We start from the raw sequence: 16,651 nt of genomic DNA on the forward strand, positions 1-16,651 counted from the left end.
TTTTAACACCCGTGGGATAAACACTCACCAACAGCAGGAACAGAGCGTGCAGCCCGGCCATGGCAGCAATCTCACAGCTCTGGGAGAAGCGGCCTCTCCGGTCTCTATACTTCAGCTCCCACAGCAGCGATACAGGGGTTCTTCAAAGATCCCACACAGGAGTAAAATGGAGCTACTCTCACTCAGCCTGAGCCGCCAGGGAGGGGGAAGGAGCAGCCGTTCCAGAAGGGGTGGGCGGGACCAGCACTGGGTATATTTGGAAATCAGGGTCGCTGCTGACGGCAGTAATTCTTGAAGGGGAGAAACTTAAGTGAAACATTCTCTGTTACAAGCAAAAAGAAACAAGCTTGTGCAATGCAATAGGTCCAATTGCATTGCAAATGGCTAAGTTTAAAACTGAGCGCGGCTCCGCTTCAAGGACACCGTGCTAGTATTTTTTTTCATCTTTAACACTGAGCGCATTATCCTTAAAACGGGCGCTGCGCTCAGTGTTAAAGTTAAAAAATATATAAAGAAACCGAGTGCGGTGTCCTTGAAGTAGCGCTGCGCTCAGTTTTAAAGTAAAAACAAAATCAAGCCCAGTGTCCCTGATGTGGACACTGCGCTTAACATAAATGTAAAATATAAATAAATAAAGTGAGCACGGTGTCCCTAGCGGGCGCCACGCTCATTAAAGTGATTTAAAAAAACATACAATTTAGAGCGCATAGTGCTGCAGCCGCCGTTGTCCTGATCAGTGTCCATTTTCTAAATAGTGGGTGCTTACCGGCTAACGAAGGAGACTGTGTAATGCCGCAAGTAAACGATCCCGTCCGGATGGGCGGTCCCAAAAGGAGATAGGGTGGTAACAAGGCGGGACAAAGAAGCTTCATTATCAATCGGAAGCCAGCATTTACCATGGACGATGATGCCAGCCAATGAAAAAGATGGACGGGGCTTCCACTCCACTTCTAAAACATACCCTACCACAATATGCCTCGCAGAGCAAGCAGCGCATGTGTGCTGCAATGCTAGATGAGACCTAAAAAATAGCGCATTAGTTATGTAGTCAAAGCGTACCTCTGACTTACTTGGTACAATCATGTCCTTCTGCGAGTATGCATATATAATCCCCCCCCCCCTGAATGTTGGACGTTGTCTGAAAGGCTTCTGTATATAAAGGGTGATATCAATTGCTAAGTAGAAAACTATGTGTTTGAGACAATCGGGATGGCTAGTGGAGGTTCATTTGTAGACTCAGCCTCTCTGTGCCCTAAAGAGCCCAGTGAGCAAACAAGAGAGAAGGTGGCAAGAGCACAGACTTGTCCTGTGTATTCTTGAGTCTTTAAAACTACTGTTTTTCTATCCATGACTGAATAAATCAAACTCTTGTTTTCTGTGCAATTTCTACTTCTAAAACTGCAGTTCATTCTACTCGTGACTGTTGAATTTCTCTCCCTGCTTTCCCTGTAACCCCTCCTGCTCCCCTCGTGTTTTTTTAAAAGGTAGGAATGCAAACTACACGCTCAGAGGATAGGTAGAGTGTGTTTAAGCGACTGCTTAATCTGCTTTATAGTTTAATCTGTGTTTGGAAAGTGTATGTAGCAATAATTTTTGGTTAGAAAAAGTGATTTGTTCAAGTGGGCAAAAAGCAGTATTTTAAGTGGCTTAGATTTAAGCCTTACCTGCAGGGTAAAAGAGGACCTGCAAAGTGTGGATTGAGCCCGCCTTATCCGAAGAAATTCTGACTTCAAGAGCAGCTCCTTTCCATCAGCCTGTGCTTGAGGTCACATGCCCCTTATATAAGTTCCCTACTGGTTGTTACATCTGTGATCAGATTGTTTCCTATATCTATGGTTTCTTTTGGACTGGGCTTAGAATTAGGGTTCTGATTGGCTGTTAGGTCTGGGATTTTGATTGGTTCCTGCGACTAGGGTTTCTCTTGGACCTGGGTTTAGGATTAGGTATCTGATTGGCTGCTAGGGCAGTGATTGGTTGGAAGGTACTGGACTCCTATTGGTCCGAGGGCTTAGGGCTAGTGTTCTGATTGGTTAGGGCTATGCTTCCCAGTGGCCAAAGGTGTCACCCAATCACTAGGGCTTTTTATGCTTATGGCTCAGGGCATCTCAGCCTTGTTCGTCAAGTTGCCTATTTGGGACAGGTCAGGCCTAGGGCCAGAATGACTTCCCTATACTCCATTCACCAGCAACCACCTCAACCTGTCGAAATTCACAAACATATTAACACCCTCACAGAAAAGGCACCCTACTCATTTACTACAAACAAACCCTAACCACATTCCAATGCCTCAACAACCACCTCAAAACGCCACATACCACACCTATACACCCTTCTAACCCAACCACCACACAGTGGCACCATCACTCTCACCCAAAACACCACTCTCTCCTATACCACTAACAACTCCACACTTCACTAACACAATACAACGCCACACTATACATAACTTAAATCCATCCAGACACACACTCTGGTCATACAAAACACCAGATCTACCCTTTATGTACTCCTAACAAACCCCTTTCTGTCACCACCAAATCTATTCTCAGCCCTCCATCATTTCATCAATCAACACCCTCCTCCTCTTTTTACTTTACCAAAAACAGACAAAAAAATCCTTACACTCTACTCTACCACACATATTACCTCTTCCAGCTATTAGATCTAACACAAACAATCATAACTTCTGTCCATCCTATCTCACACACCACATGCACTGTTTTCCAAAACACATTACCACCCCCTTTACCATTCAACTTCCACTCACCAATGGGGGGATGCACTAGAGAGCTCACCGCAAGATGGCCGCGCTCTAGTGCAGCTTTGCTGGCTGGAAATCCCAATCCATCAATTATGCTGACGTCTGGCATCCATATGTCCTCCCCAAACGGCTCATAGTGTGCAAGGATGTGCTGGTGGACAGCGCACTCTAAAATAGTGGCTTGTGACACTGGAGAACAAGCAAACTGACCCACAGAGGACTGCTGCATGCAAGCCAAGCTGGGACAAAAATGGTGGCTGCTCTTTGACACTGATAAACAGGGGGAAGTGGCCAAAGCACCTAAACCAGCAAAAAGAAATCCAGCACATAGTCAAAAATGTGGGAGGTATAAGCAAAATGTCAGGGGAAACCACACCAAGGATGCCAAGTCTAACACTTTTCAAAATGTCTAATAGCATTCTGAGTGTTGCTATTACCTCCATACCGCAAGATGCAGATGCTACAGGGCTCCCAATGGCATCATATTTGTTCAATATTTTCAATTGATCCATCGGCACAGAAATGTCATTCTTGGACTCTTCATAATACTCATTAAAAGTCCAATTCACTTGTGAATGGATTTTTAATGAGGAAAATATACGTTTGAAGGTTATCTTTTCCCTGCCTACTGTCTCTGGAGGCTAATTTGCATTAGCTTTCAGTTGCAGCCCTCTCAGTGCTCAATTCTCAGAGAAAAATGCATGGGTGTGGGGAGGTGTGTCTGTTCCTCGGGCAGGATGACCGTTTGGGCAGTTCCCTGGAATGTCATTAACTTCAAAGAGATTTCCACTATCACAGGCAATTGTTAGCTGACACTTGTGCAGGCCCCTTTCTCTGTTTCTCTAGTCAAGAAGGCTCCAATACAAGTTGGAAGGGATCTGCCCCAGAACTTTTTTGAAATTACCCCAAAGGAGGAGTTGCTCATTATCAGTCCCATTAGTATTTCCACACCTCTGAGTACGCACATGGTTTGCAAAAGGGGAGAATGGCTTGTCTGTCTTGGATTTAGAGAGCCAGGGCCTCTAGAACTGTTTGCAATAGAGCACACAGTCAATGCTAGGAAGGAGTGACTCACACCCACAGGATGGTGCCAGGAATCCATGTGGCTCCTCTGGGCACCTTCTTGAGAACACACACTTGAGGAAAATCAGAATAAGGCTGCACTTGTGCTTCATGATCTGTAAGGAGAACTGATGTGCTAGTCCTGCTCCTTGTAATCTGGACAAAGAAGTGGACTCCAAGGGTCAATTGGCTGACCTCCTTCTAAGCTGCAGGCTGACAACAAGCTCAAAGAAGCCTTTTCCTGAAAAGAAAAGCTGGCCTGTCCAAATGGACCTGCTGGTGACTTCTCCTGGAGTGAGTCTTGGCCCACATGTGCTGTTTCTGAGGTCCTATGATGCTTGTTTTTTTCAGAGTGTACTCTTTCGAGCACCCTGAAAAACTTGGGACTTCGAACTTTTTGGCTCCAAAGACCTCATGAGTACCAGGGCAAATCTACACAGTCTATCTGACCAAGGTGTGTTGCAGCTTGGCTGATATATTCAGGTATCTCCTACTCTGAGCTTTTCAGCAATAGCACATTTGTTTTAGGAGAAACTTGCAGAGAATGTATCCAGCAATGTGGAGCTGTCTTTGGCTACGGCCTGCAGCCTTGCCCTGCTGGAGCATTCTCAGCAACAAAAAAAAGACTACGCTGGAATGTAGAAATTTTTACCTGGTGAAGTTGTCAAATCAGGCCAGGGAGAAAATTTGAATTAATGTTACCAATTCCCCTAATTGGATTTTTTTGTCATTTTGAACATTAAATTATTCTTTATAAATTGTAGTTTTATTGTGTTGTGTTTATGACTTTCACTTATTTGGTATTTCTAAATGTTTTACACATTTTCTTAGCTTACACCTGTCTGCTCCATGCCATAGCTACCATGGGTTAAGCTCAGGTTTAAATTACTGAAACCTTCACTGGACATAACTAGAACGTGTCTTTATTACTTTTGGTGGACTTCCATTGGACACAACTAATAATTCATTTTCTCACAGACGCTTTATGGGTAGGTGTGGTAACAAGTAGTTAAAAGCAGAAGATCGTGTGCTCTTTGAGCAACAATATCTATGCATTTCCTGGTCATGTAGCCCAAGAGTGTTGGAAACTTCTTCAGTCAGGGACTGACCCACCTAACACCACACAGGAAAAAAAAATATATGTATATATATATATATGTATACAAGATCCAAATACGAGTGTGGCTGTGGGCGTCTACCTCGTCCTGGGAGGACCCTTCAGCGACGCACGTACTACGGTGAGTGTCCGGTGATCCTGCATTCGGTTGGGAGGTGTGGCCAGGCAACGCCAACTCCACGAACGGAGTTGGACGTATACAACAGCTAAACATGTCAGCGGAAGCTGTTCGAATTCGGGAGGCAGCAGCAGAGGAATTATTTAATCAAGCACCCAATATCACAGTATTGGGCAATAACACGCAAAATACTAATAGTACCAAAACGGATGATACTGCAAAGACATTGTTGAAACGTCTGGAAAAGTGTATGAGATCAGAGATTACAAAATGGTGGGAGAACAAGTCACTCGCAAAATATGAAGAAGCAGGGCGGGTACCTCGGGGGCTCAGAATACTTTTGGCTCCCAGCTATGAAAGCCCAGACCCAGCAATGTTGAAGGAATGGGGTAAAAGCAATCTTGAGGCCTCAATGAATTTGGTCCGCATTCTTATTAAATATGCTGAGTCTGATCGGGTAAAAATAATGAAGGAGATTGATGATATCAATGAAATGCTGATGACTATATAACTAAAACAACTAAAACAAGACAAGAAATACAAGAACGTCTAGTAAAGCATGAAGAAAAAATTAAACAACGAAAGATATTTAAATTTGCCCGGGACCGGGCAGATTATGAACAAGGCCAGATCTACACGTTCGCAAGAAAGTATGCAACAGCCAAAAAACTCAGAACAAATCCTGCAGTGGCCAGCACAAGCCAGCAGCACCAAACAGGTCCCGCCCCGGAATCCATATCGGAGATCGACTCACTCACCAGTGATACAGGTTCGGAACATAGCAGCATGAGCACTGACAATACCAGAGATGAAAGAAGGCTAGACCTTGGGGAGGAACTTGATTTTTTAGTCGAGGACAGGCGCAATACCCTGAGACCGCGGAGACAAGCACAGCCTCAAAGAAGCGTAGAAACGCCAAAAGGAGAGACAGACGCAAAAAGAGGCAATGTAAGGCCAAAAAGAAGGTATTGGCGCAAGTAAAAAGCAACATGAGTGAAAATAAAACTATCATCAACTTATCTACTATAAAACTAACTGAAAAAGAAAAGCAAGTGCATATGTTGGGACTCTCCTTTTGTCCCCCCAATGACCTTGACTACCCTCAAGCCAGAATTGATGTTTTCAATTACATCCGGAAACTCAAATTAATGAAATTCCACACCATTAAAAGCGGAACTGCAAATAACTCCGCCCTTCCTTCTAAATTCAGACAACAAGAAGGCAACACCTTACAAGTTCTGGATGTTCCCGTCCTTTTGGCAGCTCAATCTATGTGGCGTGAATCAATCGATGGCAATGACAGCAACTCCCAAGAAACCACATCCACGCAAGAGTTGCTAGTACAAGCTGACATCTGCCAAAGAGGGGCAGGCAGTAGCCCCTACAAACAGAAATCCACATTCATTCCCCAAATGCCAAAAGACGCCATCGATATATTTCACGAAAGAGTGACGGAAGACATCAAGCAGTTACACTACCAGGTCAAACACCAACGACGTAAAAAACACAACAAGGAAGTGGAATACAATGCACTCATCAACAAATTGAGAAGAAACAACGAAGTTATAATTAAACAATCTGACAAGGGTGGCAACATCGTACTTTGGCCCCAGAATGAGTATATTAAGGAGGCGCAACGTCAACTATCCGATCCATCATGCTATCAACAAACCAGTATCAATGACTACAACAAAGCTAAAGAGTCACTGACCAAATTGCTCCATCAATTTAAACGCGACGGTATGATTTCGGCTGATGAATTTAAATTTCTATGGATAGAACATCCAGTTACTCCATCGATTTATTTCATACCGAAAACGCATAAAAACACGGACCCAATTCCAGGACGACCGATCATCTCCGCCATCAATAGTATGAGCGAACACATTTCACAGTATGTGGATTACTTTCTGAAGGATTTAGTCAAAACTTTACCAACATATGTGAAAGACACTGGGGATTTCCTCAACAAAATCAAAGACATACAATGGGAAACTAATATGCGATTTATCACCCTGGACATTGAGTCCCTTTATACTTGCATCCAACATGACATAGGGCTAGCGGAAACCAAACATTTTTTGGACACAAGGGAAGCAGAATATTATGAACATAACAAAATCATAATCAAATGTATCTTGTGGTGTCTCAATAATAATTACTTCATGTTTGGTTCTCAAATGTACAAACAAACAAGAGGCGTAGCAATGGGATCTTGCTTCTCCCCCAGCTATGCCTGTTTAATGGCTGGTTGGTGGGAGGAGCAGATCCTCAAGAAAATTTGGGCTCAACAATATACAGGTCATGTTAAATATTGGCTGAGATACATTGACGACGTTTTTGTCGTGTGGCAGGGCAATGAGGAGGAGGCTTCTTCTTTTATTGAAAATATCAACAATAATGAAGTAAACCTTAAATTTACTTCTCATATAAATGAAAGAGAAATTGATTTCCTTGATGTCAAACTGTTTATTCATGAGGGCACAATTCACACTACCCTACACAGAAAGGAGACGGCAGGGAACTCGACGCTACATGCGTCAAGCGCCCACCCACAACACCTCATACAAAGTATCCCATATGGGGAACTCCTTAGGTTAAAAAGAATTTGCAGCACCAAGGAACAACAAGAGAAATGCACCAATGAGGCACTCATAAGATTCAAACAAAGAGGGTATGACACACACACTCTTAAACAAGCAGTCAGTAAGGTCGCCCAGAGATCTAGGGAATCATTGTTGGAAAATAACGATCTTGAAGCTGAGCAAGTATTAGAAACCAACACCCCTAGATTGATCCTTACCTATAACCAGCAGGAACGACAAATCAGGTCCATTATTAAACGCAATTGGCCCATTGTTTTAACTGATGCTGTCATAGCCCCTGACCTCCCCAATAACCCCACCATCACTTATAGGAGAGGGATGTCCATGAGATGCCAGTTGGTCAGAAAAAGTCCGGAATACATAGCCAAAAAATCCACCTGGCTACAACCAAGACAAGGGTTTTATAAATGCTCTTCATGCCGAGCATGTAGATTTGGAGAGACAACCACTAAATACATGACTCCTTTCAGTCCCATTGAGTACAAGATCAAAGGCAATCACAACTGCAAAACCGAATACGCTGTGTATGTCCTGACATGCACCTGTGGCCTCAAATATGTAGGCAGCACGAAATTGCAGGTGCATGTCAGGATTCTACAACATCTACGTGCTATCGTTGATAATGATCCAGCGTACCCGGTTGCCCGACATTTTAAAATAGTCCACGGCAATGACCTTAAATGTCTGAAATACTTTGTGATTGCCGCCGTCCCAAACCTCCCAAGAGGAGGCAATCGAGAAAAACTACTCCGTCAACTCGAATCTAGAATGATAGTTGAACTCGATACCAAACATCCCAATGGGCTCAACAACACTGAAGATCTCCACAATTTTCTATAGTACTGTTCAACATTATGTTTTTATATGAAGACTTATTGTGGGAATGTTTTATAATAATTCTTTACTTCTTTTTAGGAGTCTGTATAGAGAGTTTTTATAGAAGGTTTTTACAGTGGGTTTTTATATTGTATTTTCTTAGGTCTTTTTATATTTTTATATTTTAACATGATGTCATTTCCTTAGCTGCTAATATATGTAATCTCCCCCCTTCCCCGGTTTTTTCCTCCCCTTTTTCCCCCTTTTTTTTTTTTGCACTATAAACTTTGTGTAACCCACAAAGTATTTGCACTATTTGCACATATTCTCCAGCACCTTACCATTTTAGCGTCTCGCACTTTAAAACATCTAATCCAGATGTCATGATAGCCCTCAATGGGTTACATAAATATGCATTTTTGCACAATTCCGGCAGATTACCAAATGGTTGTTTATTGCATTAACTTTCCAGTACGCATAACTTGTTTTTATGGTCTGTTTTGAGATACAACATTCATGTTGTCAAACCATTTTAGTCAACTTTAAGATGGAATTTTGGGCTTTTATATAAAAAATATTTTATATGGCAGAGGATTTATCCCAACGCAGCCACTTCAACTCAAACATTCCATACACTACTGGATCCTTGCATAGAATCAATACACAACATATATACAAAATTCATGTTTATGTATGTTGTTTTATATTTCAGGCATTTACGCATCCATTTTTGACAACATATGCAATGTATTTATACATGTGAACAACTTAATTTGTCGATTGGGACTCCAACTACATTTATGTCTATGATTGTGAACTTGCCAATCGTTTGGCAAGTAACCAGCGCTAAATGAAGGTGTTGTTTATGTCTATTATCACGTGACAGAATAGTAAAAAAATGCACTCACACAAAAAAAAGCCATTTGGGTATAAAAACTGTTGGCGGACTGCACTTCCGCATGTGAACAAGGATACTCTGTTATCCGAAACGCGTCGTAAGCTGTAATTGAATAAAGACCTGATTTTGCCACAAAGAAAACGGGTGTCCGTGACTCTCTCTTCGCTGTCTTGCCGGATGGGAAGCGGGAAGAGCTGGGAAAAGTGTTTTGGATATATATATGTATATATATATCGCTGCATGTCTGTGTTGTCATGGCGTAATGCCAAAACACCAGGGGTGCACGCAAACTGCTCAGGCATGTTCAACAAATCCAAACCTCCAATCGTTATTCACAACGGAACAGCACTCCTTGTAGCTGGTATTCAAATTGAAATTTATTTCAGCTTAGTGAAGGCATTAAAAGAGTATCATACACGTTTCAGCAAAAACGCCTTTTTTACGACGCCTGAGCACAGTGCACAGTGAATAGCACAAATATAATGTCATCAGCCGCGGCCCGTGGAGGGAGTTCCGTGGGGCGGAAAGGCGGGGCGGGGGAGGGGCAGGGTGGGGGGTACTAAAAACCGGACTATGGATAATTGGAGGTAAGTAAATAATTAAATAAATAAAACAAATTTTGTTGCGCGCCCTGCATCCTGCAGGCCGTCCATCAATTATCCATAGTCCGGTTTTTAGTACCCCCCACCCTGCCCCTCCCCCGCCCCGCCTTTCCGCCCCACGGAACTCCCTCCATGGGCCGTGGCTGAATGTCATGCATACATAAGAGTTACAAAGGGCAATGTGAGTTATTGTTTTGTCACGGCCATCTTGTAACCTGTACTCTCTTAATGGCTTCAAAGCATTTTCCACTGCAATTGCATACATTATTTAACTTTATGCACATATCGAGTGAAATTAAACAAACAAATCTCAAAGAAAATTAAAAATACTACTAAAATAGTCAATGATAGAGACTCCTATCATTGCACCTCAATCATTGCCCCAATCGACATACATGCAGAGTAATGAACATTATTCAGACTTAAAGCATTGTTGCTGTCATTCAATCTATATCAGAAATCAGTTCTTCAACAATAGTGCAAGAAATTAATTGCAACTAAATTGAATTATATTGAATCACGCCCCATTGGGCAAATTAAAAACAAAATGTAATCACCAATCACACCCCATTGGGTGACCTATGTCCATAAATTATAACTAACGTAATCACCATAAAGACAAAAATCTTAAAATATATTAGAGATCTTAGCCCTCTTGCATTCACATGGCACTACCTCTGTGCAGTCGGAAAAGGAAGTACTCCAAAACATCGTTTCACATATATAGGCCCAAAAAATAGACCAAAACATTTTTGAAGACACAATCCTTACACTATGCTTAACATTCTGCAAAATTAAAAACAATACTGAATTTGAGAGTTCAAAAGCTTGCCCACTTGCTGCGCTGCCCAAGGGCAGGAATGTTCTGTATTTATGCAGTATGTTGCATTTATGTAGTTTCTCCCTGCACTGGTGTCATTTTGGCAGCCTAGCACCATGATGCAATGGTTACTCTGTTTCATGCAGGATTGTTTTTGTGCAGGAAGGGGCACCTTCTGGCACAACAATAATCATAAGAGGCATTTTCCTCTTTCTTTGTGTGCTGTAGAAGCAGCACACTTAGAAAGAGGAAAAAACATGGAGAATTAGAGTTATTTCTCCTTGTTACGCTTCACCTCTGTAAGTGTAAGAATTCGGCACTTCCCCAAGTTTATATGACTTTGTAAATCTGGGGCATTGTCGAAATCGATGTGTGTTGCATGGGAAAACTGACCTAAACACCCATGGAATGCCTACCATGAGCAGAGTAAGGTGATGCTTCAATTTGCGCTGTATTGCTTTACTCAAGAATTATGAGGCCACTCAAAGGCAAGCAGGGTGGCTTTGCATGGCTTCCTAAATCTGATTCATAGTCCTGCTTTACGCATGTACCACTTTATATGTGGTGCAAAAGTGATGCAGGGCTCTCATAAATAAGCCCTGAAATTCTGTGCATATTTATAGTCAGCGCATAATACAAGTGTCTTGGTTTGTTATCATCCTTTTGAAATCTATTTCCATCATGTCAGACTTACGATAACGTGCACTTTCTTTCCTGCGGATATATTGTTGATTATATTTGTAAAATGAATTTACAAGTATTTAAAATTTGATATGTGTTAGAAAGCATTTGTTATTTCCTGCATCTCAGCAAGTCTGTACTTTAGGTAACATTACAAAGTCCCTTACTTTCTAATCAGCGAAGGGAAATACCAATCGCTAAGTTAAATAAAATAAAGAGCCATTTGTCTGAAGACATAGCCTGACACTTAACTTCAGTCTTTGTGCTCGCAGCAAATGCGACAAGATAAACACAACATTTAAAAGCCTCTTTACCCTTTTCCCTTTCTGAATTCCTGCAAGTTTATTTTGGGGGTGCTCCACCATCTCGCACACCCTTTCTTCCAGCGCCTCTAATGACCAAAAGAATTGCATTAAATGGACCCAGCTTCATTACAGATGGTGCAGAGTTAAATATGCCTGCAAACTAAAAAAATTATTTACAGTTTTATTTAGCAAATTGGATTCTCTGCCGCAAACGTGGTGGATATGCCCTTTGCCATATTAAAATGCATTTTAGCCTCTAGCATTTGTAATATGACAGGAGGGAAATCTTCTATGTTTTGAGGAAGCATCTCAAATAAGTCCTTTAGGGCCAGAGTATGCAGAAAGAGTTTGCAAATACCAAATAGTGAATTTCTGAGAGTCGCTATTTGGTAATCACAAACATCCATATACAATTGTGTGTTTAGCACATTTTGTGTCCCAGTGGGTCACAATTAGACCTACCTCATTAATATTCATTGGTAATCACAAAAATCGCAAAAATCACAGGGATGGTGGCCTTCCGGGGTCATCAGACTACCATGTCTGTGAGTGCTTTTTAATAAAGCAATTATTTTTTGTTTAAATGCACCCTGTTTTCCTTCAAGAAAAATGAGATGTGTTTCAAAAAGGAAAATGAAAAGTTTCTGTTTCATTTTTAAAGAGTTGGCAGTGGCCCGTGAGACCACTGCCTACTCTTAAAAAATATTTTTACAAACATTCTCATAAGGGAAGAGGTGACTTGGGGCTGCCTTCACATTTGTGAATTGGTTACCACCTACTTCAAGTAGGTGGTAACGTGTGAATGTTTTATGACAGCATTTCGGTTGCAAAACATTAACACATCCCACTGCTATACAGTATAAGGAAGGGATGCCCAAAACATGCCCCTTCCAAAAACCAAATCACAAACCCAATTTGCAATTAGGTAATAGGTTGCCAAAATGGAAATTGGGCCGTTGTACATTAAAAAATCGTTTTTTGTGGTCACAACTGACCCAATTCTGTGAAATCTGTCCGTTTGTGACTTCAAAATGGCTTTGTACATCTGGCCCTTAGTGTCTTTCTTTGAAACGCAAAATGCTACCTGTTGGACTTGGCCCTTTTTGCAGGGTCATCCCTAAATTTTTTGCCTTTCTCCTAGCCTTTTTTCTGACATGATGGTGGTGGTTTTAGGACTATGGGCAGTTTAGCACTGCTGTTAAGTGTAAAGTGCGTGGGCTCTCTGTGATAAACATGGCAAGATTGGTCTACACCTGTTTGGCTCATTTAATTTATCTGCCAGTCCTGTGTAAAGTGGTATCTCATATACCCAGGGTTGGTAAATTAAATGCTGCTGGTGGGCTTGCAGCGCTGATTGCGCCACCCACCAAAGTAGCCTTTGAAACCCATCTGAGGCCTCTGCCATTGCAGGGCCTGTGCGTGCAGTGTTACTGCCGCTGTGATGTGGTATGTAAAGTGTGTGCCATGTCTGTGACCCCCCTTTTGTTACCCCTAAGGTAGGCCCTAGCTAGCCCTATGGGCAGGGTCCATTGTAGGTAAAATGTAGGACATGTACCTTAAGTGTGTGACATGTCCTGGTAGTGACAAACAGCTATTTTGGTTTCTCACTACTATGTGGCTGCCCTTCCATAGGAATGCATTGGGGATTCCCTGATAAGTGTTTCAGTGGTAATTCCTGATATGAGAGGAGTAGCGTGGTCAAGTTTGGTATGTTTGGAATAGTAATATTAAATGCTACGCAATGGTGTGCACAGATTTATTATAACTATTTTAGAAATGCCACTTTTAGAAGTGGGCATTTATGTGTGCTATGTGTCTGCCTGCCTGATGTGGATTGCATGTCTGGCTTTGGAGTGACAGGGGCTGTTGAGGTGTGTGCGGCTCCAGGAGGGGCAGGGTGAGTCAGTGCTAGGCTGTATAGGTTATCTGCATTTGGAGTAGTGAGTGGAGTAGTCACCTGATCCTGAATAGACTTGTGCCTGCCTATGTGAATGCTGGCTCCGCCCACTGTGGTGTGTCTGATGGCAGAGCACCCACCTCAAAAAGAAGGATGTGAGCACTGTACACAAAGTGCTCCATACTCCCCAGAACCAGTTAGGACTGGTTCCCCCTAGCCCTGTGCCAGGGCAGACAAAGCAAATATGGTGTATAAGTACTGGGGCTGTGACCCCATGACAATGGTGTGCTTTGTGCTTCTTTGGGACCTGTTGCTGCTGGGCCCCTGGCTGAACCGCCACAAGGGCCTGCCTCCCTGCCTGGAGGGCCCTGTGTGCTGGCCTGCCTCGGCCCAGCTTTTTCCCTTGACCCTGGAGGAAACCTTTTTGGGGGCTTAAACGCCTCGTGAGCGCTGCGATGATCTCCTTCATTCTCCCAGGGTAGGAAAAACTTTGGTTGCAGGCAGCGCTGGGCTGCAGCGTTGCCAGAGGGAATCCCGGTTTGGGGATTCCCCCCGTGCTGCGGTAAGGTAGCGAGAGCCCACCCCGCTGATTTTGTGCTCCTGTAAGCGGGAGCCCACCCCACGGTTTGCCAATCAGAGCGGGAGCCCACCTCATTTTGTATGCGTTTTTAAAGAGCAGGTGCCCACCCCGGCATTGCTGCTCTTGCAGGAGCCTACCCCGCATTTGAAATATATCTTTATTTTGTCTTTGGCGGGAGCCCACCCTGTACTTTTCCCACAGAGAAGAAGCCGCCGCTCTGGGAGGGACCCGGAAGCCAGGCAGTCATGCCTGGTTGTGGGCGGGGCTCACAAAAGCTGGGCCGGACTTCCCGGAAGTAAAGCGGGCTCCTGTAAGCTGGAGAGAGCCCTGTGGATTTCAGAAGTCTGGGCACGCCTGCGCGTGTCTCTGGTGAGCTGGGGAGAGCCCCGCGGTGTAGGTTAAGAAGAACCAAGTATGGCACCAGCAGCGGCACATTGTCGGTGCCCGTCCTAGCAGCGAAAGGAGACGGAGCCTCCAAGCCTGCCCCTCTGAGTGGGGGCCACATGGGAAGCCGCACCAGGAGAGCCCGGTGAGGGCAGCCCCTTTCGAGGCACATTGTTGGTGCCTGTTTTCCTTAGTGGTCCCACAGGAGAGCGGGCCGCTCCAACGTTGGGGGAAATTTTGTAGAAAGAGCCCCAGAGCGGGGCTCCAGAGCTCTGCTGCTCATTTTCTGGCCACAGCTGCACCGCGAGAGAGAGCGGGCAGCTGCAACGTTTGGGCCAGATCAGTTTAGCAGTCCTGGAGTGGGACTTGGGGACATTTATTGTTTTCTTAAGGAAAGGAGTGAGATACCCTCCCCCACGCCCCAGCGCATTCGCATTCGCGCCATTTGGTTTCGCTGCTGAGGCAGCCAGGGGGCCATTTGGAAGGCCCTACTAGAAGCCCTGACATTGTTGACATAGGGCATTTTTAGCCCAGTAAAAGGCCGGTTGACCTGGGGGTCATTTTCTTGCTGGGGATAGGGCACATGGCCCTAAGGTGATGGGTGTACTTTCCCCGTATTACTGTGGTGCACTGTTTATGCTTAGGAAGTTTTATGCCTACTGTGATGCCTATGACAAATGTGATTTATGCACCGTGATTTATTATATGCTATGTCTATGCTGGTGATTTATCGCATAATGCAGTTATGCTGGTGATTTATTGCCTAATGTGGTTTAGTCCCAATATGTTTTTTGCCTAAAACGTGATATAATGCAGAGTACAGGATTTTACCAGTAGTCACTGGTTGTGTTTTACAATTGCTACTTGTGATTTCTAAAGGTTCTGATGGTGGCCTGATGGGCCCTGCCGGTGTATTTAATCCCCTGTAATTATTACCTAGGGCCAGTTGACACAGTGTATATTGTGTGATTATGATCTAATGTGTTTTGAATAATAATACAAAGGCTATTTTTATGTAATCTTGTGTGGTTTCTTATCTAATGTGCCTAGTGTGTTGCTGCTGTGTGAGTGTGTCGCGCAAACGCTTTACACATTGCCTCTGGTATAAGCCTGACTGCTCGTGCCAAGCTACCAAGGTGGTGAGCAGGGGTTATCTTCAGTGTGTAACTCCCTTGCCCTGACTAGAGTGGTGGTTTTTGCCTGGCTTAGACGCTTACCCTAGCCAACCAGGAATCCCATTTCTAACACTACCCAAGCCTGAGGTGATTTCAACCCCTATTTTTGCCTTACTTGATATGACAACAATTGTTTCGTTATGCTAAAACCTGTCGGAAGAACGTTTGTCATTGCCTGCATTTCTACTGGTTTCAAAGTCTTGTAGCAATCCACAAGTGGTAGCTAGCTATGGTCATAGTCTTGCGTGGAAAGGTATCAATGACCTACGGGCATTTGTATTGCATGTTCGCTATGATCTTATAACCTCCTGAATTCGGATTTTGACTAGATTGAGTAAAGGGTAAATCATCATAAATAAGTAAAGAAGATGGAGTCATGAAAATCTCCACACTTTCTCATGGTAAGTGATCCATGTATCAACGAAACAGGCCAGGAGTTAGTAACTACAACTAATATGAAACAAAGGCCTGAGCTAACTAAAATGTTTGCATGCCATGTGTAGGCAGGTTGTTGATCACTGCTTTTCGGCTAAAATTAAGTGGTTGATAAAACAATAACAATTAATTCACTTAACAATACATTGAATCGGTGCCTGCAACATTTAAATTGCTCCAAAAGTATATTTAACATATCACCTGTGAACTGTCAGCTGTAAGAAAACATCTGTCTCACACAGCTGAAGCTCTACATGAAAACGTAATCATGTGACTTTGGAGCACACAGGAAAAGTGTGTTTTTTGGGGGTTGAGACCGGTACACAACTTCTTACAGACAGCACTACTCTTCGTAAACAGGCTTCAGACACAAACACTGAGGGACTGATTGAAA

Source organism: Triturus cristatus, chromosome 7 (assembly GCF_964204655.1).
Source record: "Triturus cristatus chromosome 7, aTriCri1.1, whole genome shotgun sequence".
In the NCBI taxonomy this organism is placed as follows: domain Eukaryota; kingdom Metazoa; phylum Chordata; class Amphibia; order Caudata; family Salamandridae; genus Triturus; species Triturus cristatus.